Genomic DNA, 8,955 nt, shown 5'->3' with positions numbered 1-8,955 from the left:
GATTGAGGATCGTTATATATGATAACTGTTAACTATTACCAGGGAGAGTGCCCTGCTATTACTAAACATTGCAGAGATATACTTATACCAATCATTGAAGTGATATTTCGACGCACTAAATACGCAACAATGACGTCAATAGAGCTGATTATGACTAATAAGGACTATATCTTAATTAAGTTTCATGCTGCTTATTGACCGTTCCGTATTGGAAAGAAAGATCTACCGTTTGAATAACGTTTTAACGCACTAAGGATGTGAATGCTTCCGTGTGCCATCTGTCAAGTCTTGAGATAACATGCAAATAAAGTTTTTAAGCCCTTTTTTTATCAATTAAACATGAACACAGTGATTTATTTAGTCCTGATTCAATATAAAATATGAGTAAGATATTTATATTTTACCCATCCATAAACCAACATCTATAAGATGTTAATTCTAGAAATGATTGTTAGTATGCATGGCAGTGAATGGCTAAACGATTGAAATTGCCTCAAATTTCCTTTGATTTGATTTGTATACATGTAATACACTAATAAATGAGACACTGGGATGATGCAGAGAGAAAGGGGGAGACTATACAGAAATAGAGAGGCAGATCGAGACAAAACAAGAGATAAAGAGGAAGGCAGCAAGGCATCTCACCCATCTCCTTTTTTCTCAATTCTCTTTTCCCTCTTTCTTCTTCTACTTTTACTTCTTCTAATAATTCCCCTTTTTTTACAGTTTGGATAAAACATAACCTTTTTCTTGTAGTAGCTATTACCTAGAGGAAAATATAAATGTGTACAATTTGTCATATAAGTATTCGCATAATAACTTCGCCTCTATCATTTGTAATTTGTATGATGTGTAATGCTTGAATATTGATATCGATACCTTAGGATAGTGTTGCTATACCCTCTGTCTATCCTCTTACCATCTTACCATCAACTTTTCTTTTCTTTCTTTGCTTTACATCATCATGTTCTTCTTCACTTTGTGTATCTCCTTTTTATATCAAATGATTTCGGAAGATCAAAAATGAAATACAAATTTCGAAGTTGAATATTGTTTTTAACAATTTACTCATTCAGGTTCAATTCTTTAATTTCGATGTTATTTAATATGAATGTTTGAATATATTGTATTTTAAATTTGTAAAACATTTCCTAATTCATCCGTTTATGCCGCAATGCATTGTTGTTCTTTTATTTTTATTCTCAATCAAACCATCATCAATTAAACTCAATACTAGGACACTGCTAACGTTAAAATTTCACAAATAGGACATACGTGACATCATAATTACTGCAAAGTTCTACGGAATTTGCAAATTCGACTTTCAATTGAAAATTGTGACATGATACCATCATCTGATCAAAAACTAAAAGCACCGTTTTTATAGCCCATGGTCTCAGCTATAACATACCCCAATTTGGGAGAAAACAGAGCACACATAAGATAGATAGTGCTCATAGATGAATGCCATGTAGATTCATGATGTGAACGAAATTCACCTTCCATAGACATAACACGCAAATGACGAAAATTCTGACATGTGGCCTTTAACTGAATTTTGTACTATGATGACCTCATTAAAATGAAACTTAGTGAAAAGTGATCTTGTAGAGAATTGCCTTATCTACAACATATCGACATTTCAAAGAGAATCGATGAATATTGAGAGAAATACACTACATTTTCCATAAATACAATGACGTCATAATATGCAATTTTGTATTTTTGACTTCCAAGGCCATTATGATGACGTAAAGATGTACTTAATGGCCAAATGAGATATGAAATCATACCTCCGACTCATACTCTATCTAAATATGAAAAAAAAATTGGCAATCCCTATTCATCCCAATGGACTTTTCATAGGCATGTTTTTGCCCATATATGCAATGTATTACAAAAATCGCGCGTACGGACGGTTATCTTGAACGGACGCTCATTCCGTTTTTAATAGTGATAAAGAGCTAAACATGGTATCAAATTTTCCGGAAAAATATGAGGAATATTCGGTCAAAAGCTTTTGCGGAGAAATTATTTTTCGTTCGGCCGTGACGAACGAAAACGTGCAAAAATGCGTGTTTTGCGTGATTTTTTATGAAATGCTTATAATGGCCTGAAACGTATGCAAAAAAAATTTAAGACGATTTTGAGCAATTTAAAATTTTACGCGCGCATTAACGCGCGCGCCTACGCGTACGCGCATTTTTGCGCGCATTTATTGACCTCAAATTGACCCGACGGATATTGATCTTAATCATGATAAATATGAATGAAAAATTACTTTCCGTTATGAAGATATGATCATAAGTTGATTTTCACAAAATGGCGCCTGGATGACGTCACGATGATTTTGAGTCTTTGAAAAGTCACACAGTTCTAAGTTAGACTAAGATCTATCATCATTGAAAGATTCATAACAATGGCTTTATTCAGTCTTGAGATATCCTGCGAACAAATTCGAGGAAGAATAATAATAAATAAATAATAAAAATCTTGACGAAATCAAAAGGTGATACGTTGACTTCGTTACGTATCACCTAATAACAATCTTGACGAAATCAAAAGGTGATACGTTGACTTCGTTACGTATCACCTAATAATAATAATAATAACTAGACTTTAATTCGTCACTTAGACGAATTAGGTGATACGTATGATAATGGTTTACATAACGAATAATGCATTTCAAGATATATTATTTTGTAAAATGCTTCTCCCATTCATATGCTTCTCCCATTATGATCTATTCATATGTCAAGATTAAATTGTGTCTCCTTGATCATCATGGATCTAGGGAAGATAGATTGAAACAATATATGACCTTTGACCCTGTGCAGTAACCAGTTACGCATTTGACTCTAATTTACATCATGAAGAACACCTTTTGACGATTTTTATCTTATTCAAAGAAATGAAAATGTAATTGATAAATGATTATCATCATTATGATAATGATGATCATGATGATGATGATCATGATCATGAGCGCGATCATGACATCTTATTGAAAAAATGAGGGTTGATTTAGATAGCATATAGTCTCAGCTACAACATACTCAAAAATCAACAAAATCCAAGCCGAAATAACGGCGATATTGCTCGCAAAAGACAGGAATGTAGACTCCAGATTTTAGTCATCTCCCATAGGGATTACACGCAAAAAGTAATGGATTAAGTGAAAATAGGGTAATAATAAAGTAAAAAGGGTTATTTATGACATTATTTGCGAATCTACGTGTTTAAATAATCAAAGGAGATGGTACAGTGAAGGTCAAAAGGAAAAAAAAGTGAACAAAAAAGTGTTGGAGACACCCGGACTCGAACCAGGGATCTCGAGGTTGGAAGTCAAGTGCGTTACCGATATACCAAAACATCTCCCATAGCGATTACACGTAAACGGGAAATGGAATTCAGAAATTCTACTTTGCAAGTAAAATATGAGCATGATCCCGGCATCTAATCGAAAAATAAAAGGCACATTTTTGATAGCTCATTGTCTCAGCTACAACATATCCAAAGCTCAGCGAAAACGAAGCTAAAACAACGGAGATTTTGCTCGCGAAAGACAGGAGTGTAGAATCCAGTTTTGAGAAAAAGTCATGTCCCATAGAGAATACACGCAAAATGCGAAAAATTGACATGCCTCCTTTAATCGCAAAAATACACCATGATACTTTTGTCAGAAATAAAAATTGTGAATAGTACATTTGTAGAAAATTGTCTCAGCTAGAACATATCAAAATTAAAAAGAAAATTGATCTATATTTACAGAGATACAATCAATTTTCCAAAAATATGCTGACGTCATAATATGCAAATTGAAATTTTGAGTTTGGAGGCCATTATGATGACGTCATGAGTTAATTGAGGATAAAATGAGACATGAAATCATATTCCCGACTCATAATCTATCCAAATATGAAAAAATATTAGGAGTTTCTATCTATTCTAAAGAGTTACAATGAATTTTATATAGGCATGTTTTTACCCATGTTTTGTGGATAAAGATCACGCAAATCCGCGCGTGCTGTCAACTTTCACGAACGCTCATTGCGTTAATAAAAGGTGAACAAATTATCAAAATGCTTGGAAAAATGTACCAAATATGATGACAGAAAAAAATCGGCGATTCTATGTTGCAAAATGCTAGTACGCGCAAAAAACGCGCGCGCATGCGCGTGAGCGCGATTTTTTGTCAAATGCTCTATATCGCCTGAAACGTATGCAAAAAAAATTTGGGATGATTTGGAGCATTTTAATTTTTTGAGCGCGTGTAAACGCGCGCACCTACGCGTACGCGCATTTTTACGCGCATATATTGACCTCAAATTGACCGGACGGATATTGACCTTGATCATGACAAATATGAATGAGAAATGGCTTTCCGTTATGAAGATATGATCATAAGTTGATTTTAACAAAATGGCGTCTAGATGACGTCACGATAATTTTGAGTCTTTGAAAAGTCACGCAGTTCTAAGTTAGACTAAGATCTATCATCATTGAAAGTTTCATGATAATGGCTTTATTCAGTCTTGAGATATCCTGCGAACAAAATCGAGGAAGAATAATAGGAATAATAATAAAAATCTTGACGAAATCAATAGGTGATACGTAGACTTCGTTACGTATCACCTAATAATAAAGAAAAATCTTGACGAAATCAAAAGGTGATACGTTGACTTCGTTACGTATCACCTAATAACAATCTTGACGAAATCAATAGGTGATACGTAGACTTCGTTACGTATCACCTAATAAAAATCTTGACGAAATCAAAAGGTGATACGTAGACTTCGTTACGTATCACCTAACTAGACTTTAATTCGTCACTTAGACGAATTAGGTGATACGTATGATAATGGTTTACATAACGAATAATGCATTACATGATATCATATTATTTCATGAAATGCTTCATCCATTAAGATCTATCCATATGTCAAGTTTAAATTGTGTCCCCTTGATCATTATGGATCTAGGGAAGATAGATTGAAAAAATATGACCATTGACCCTGCGCAGTAACCAGTTACACCTTTGACTCTAATTTACATCATGAAGAACGCATTTTGACGATTTTTATCTTATTCATAGAAATGAAAATGTAATTGATAAATAAGAGCTTATGCCTGAATAATTAAAAATGAATAGTGTATGACGTCACGATGTCCCGGCGTAAATGAAAAGTCAAAATAAATGTGAGAATACATTAACGATCATTTTGAGTTGTCGATGTGAGATTCACTAGTTGCTTGAAAATAAAATCTTTAAATATCGGATGGATATATACTGTCACTGTATAAGGAATGTGGATTAGAGGGATATTGATCCGTCAGTCTTTCTTGAAGGCTTGTCAATCAAAGAAATACAAAGATTTGAATGTATTTCGCTCAAGAAATTACATACAGCATTGCCAGTAAATTTCACGGGATCAATGTTAAAATCTCCCATTATATAAACCTGTTTATGTTCAGTATGTGTTTTTTGTAAAACATTTTCAAAGACAGGGATGAAATCATTGATATTTGATTGGGGTTTCCTATATATGACACCTACAATAATATTATTATGTCTCGGCAAATTGCTTTCAATAAACAGTGATTCATAGTTGTATGATGGGTATAATATAAATATATCATTGCGTATTTCATATTCAAAATTGTCAGCGACCAATAGCCCAACACCTCTACTCTTTTCTACTTGGCGATTAAAATGTATAAATGAATGACCAGACACATTGAATAATAGTGGCGTACTATCATTAACCCAAGTTTCTATACATAAGTACAGATGAAATTGGATAAAGCATTACAATGTATGTTTAAACTACGCGAATTAAAATGTAAAATACTAAAATGATAGTAAATGTTACTGAATTCAGTCGTAAAATCCTCATCAATATAATATTTACAGTTCAGAAACCTACTGAAATGAAACTCATATTCTTTTTCGGATAAATAGTTTAAATCATTGATATCAGTATAAGTATATGTAGTATTACTACCAAATATTGAATGAAGTTCGTCATTATTCAAGTCTTGAATAGGAAATGAACAATGAGAACAGAGTGGGTTATTAATGTAGCCGAATGCTCATGTTCTCTATAACGCTCATTTTATGTATTTTATTACCAGAGAAAAAAAGATGTCAGTCAGTCACTCAATAGTGTCTGAGAGTAAAGTCTAGAAAGTAGTTTCCTTACATAATTTCAATACGAGGACACTGCTAACGTTTAAGTTTCACAAATAGGACATACGTGACGTATTCATCATTTCAACATTCAACTGAAAATTGGGATATGATCTCATCATCTGATCAAAAAACTAAAGGCACCGTTTTTATAGCCCATGGTCTCAGCTATAACATACCCCAATTTGGGAGAAAACAGAGCACACATCAGATAGATAGTGCTCATAGATGAATGCCATGTAGATTCATGATGTGAACGAAATTCACCTTCCATAGACATAACACGCAAATGACGAAAATTCTGACATGTGGCCTTTAATTGAATTTTGTACTATGATGACCTCATTAAAATGAAACTTAGTGAAAAGTGATCTTGTAGAGAATTGCCTTATCTACAACATATCGACATTTCAAAGAGAATCGATGAATATTGAGAGAAATACACTACATTTTCCATAAATACAATGACGTCATAATATGCAATTTTGTATTTTTGACTTCCAAGGCCATTATGATGACGTAAAGATGTACTTAATGGCCAAATGAGATATGAAATCATACCTCCGACTCATACTCTATCTAAATATGAAAAAAAAATTGGCAATCCCTATTCATCCCAATGGACTTTTCATAGGCATGTTTTTGCCCATATATGCAATGTATTACAAAAATCGCGCGTACGGACGGTTATCTTGAACGGACGCTCATTCCGTTTTTAATAGTGATAAAGAGCTAAACATGGTATCAAATTTTCCGGAAAAATATGAGGAATATTCGGTCAAAAGCTTTTGCGGAGAAATTATTTTTCGTTCGGCCGTGACGAACGAAAACGTGCAAAAATGCGTGTTTTGCGTGATTTTTTATGAAATGCTTATAATGGCCTGAAACGTATGCAAAAAAAATTTAAGACGATTTTGAGCAATTTAAAATTTTACGCGCGCATTAACGCGCGCGCCTACGCGTACGCGCATTTTTGCGCGCATTTATTGACCTCAAATTGACCCGACGGATATTGATCTTAATCATGATAAATATGAATGAAAAATTACTTTCCGTTATGAAGATATGATCATAAGTTGATTTTCACAAAATGGCGCCTGGATGACGTCACGATGATTTTGAGTCTTTGAAAAGTCACACAGTTCTAAGTTAGACTAAGATCTATCATCATTGAAAGATTCATAACAATGGCTTTATTCAGTCTTGAGATATCCTGCGAACAAATTCGAGGAAGAATAATAATAAATAAATAATAAAAATCTTGACGAAATCAAAAGGTGATACGTTGACTTCGTTACGTATCACCTAATAACAATCTTGACGAAATCAAAAGGTGATACGTTGACTTCGTTACGTATCACCTAATAATAATAATAATAACTAGACTTTAATTCGTCACTTAGACGAATTAGGTGATACGTATGATAATGGTTTACATAACGAATAATGCATTTCAAGATATATTATTTTGTAAAATGCTTCTCCCATTCATATGCTTCTCCCATTATGATCTATTCATATGTCAAGATTAAATTGTGTCTCCTTGATCATCATGGATCTAGGGAAGATAGATTGAAACAATATATGACCTTTGACCCTGTGCAGTAACCAGTTACGCATTTGACTCTAATTTACATCATGAAGAACACCTTTTGACGATTTTTATCTTATTCAAAGAAATGAAAATGTAATTGATAAATGATTATCATCATTATGATAATGATGATCATGATGATGATGATCATGATCATGAGCGCGATCATGACATCTTATTGAAAAAATGAGGGTTGATTTAGATAGCATATAGTCTCAGCTACAACATACTCAAAAATCAACAAAATCCAAGCCGAAATAACGGCGATATTGCTCGCAAAAGACAGGAATGTAGACTCCAGATTTTAGTCATCTCCCATAGGGATTACACGCAAAAAGTAATGGATTAAGTGAAAATAGGGTAATAATAAAGTAAAAAGGGTTATTTATGACATTATTTGCGAATCTACGTGTTTAAATAATCAAAGGAGATGGTACAGTGAAGGTCAAAAGGAAAAAAAAGTGAACAAAAAAGTGTTGGAGACACCCGGACTCGAACCAGGGATCTCGAGGTTGGAAGTCAAGTGCGTTACCGATATACCAAAACATCTCCCATAGCGATTACACGTAAACGGGAAATGGAATTCAGAAATTCTACTTTGCAAGTAAAATATGAGCATGATCCCGGCATCTAATCGAAAAATAAAAGGCACATTTTTGATAGCTCATTGTCTCAGCTACAACATATCCAAAGCTCAGCGAAAACGAAGCTAAAACAACGGAGATTTTGCTCGCGAAAGACAGGAGTGTAGAATCCAGTTTTGAGAAAAAGTCATGTCCCATAGAGAATACACGCAAAATGCGAAAAATTGACATGCCTCCTTTAATCGCAAAAATACACCATGATACTTTTGTCAGAAATAAAAATTGTGAATAGTACATTTGTAGAAAATTGTCTCAGCTAGAACATATCAAAATTAAAAAGAAAATTGATCTATATTTACAGAGATACAATCAATTTTCCAAAAATATGCTGACGTCATAATATGCAAATTGAAATTTTGAGTTTGGAGGCCATTATGATGACGTCATGAGTTAATTGAGGATAAAATGAGACATGAAATCATATTCCCGACTCATAATCTATCCAAATATGAAAAAATATTAGGAGTTTCTATCTATTCTAAAGAGTTACAATGAATTTTATATAGGCATGTTTTTACCCATGTTTT

The sequence above is a fragment of the Strongylocentrotus purpuratus genome, unplaced genomic scaffold (genome assembly GCF_000002235.5).
Source record: "Strongylocentrotus purpuratus isolate Spur 01 unplaced genomic scaffold, Spur_5.0 spur5_contig_29, whole genome shotgun sequence".
Taxonomy (NCBI): domain Eukaryota; kingdom Metazoa; phylum Echinodermata; class Echinoidea; order Camarodonta; family Strongylocentrotidae; genus Strongylocentrotus; species Strongylocentrotus purpuratus.
This window is presented reverse-complemented; position numbering follows the sequence as displayed.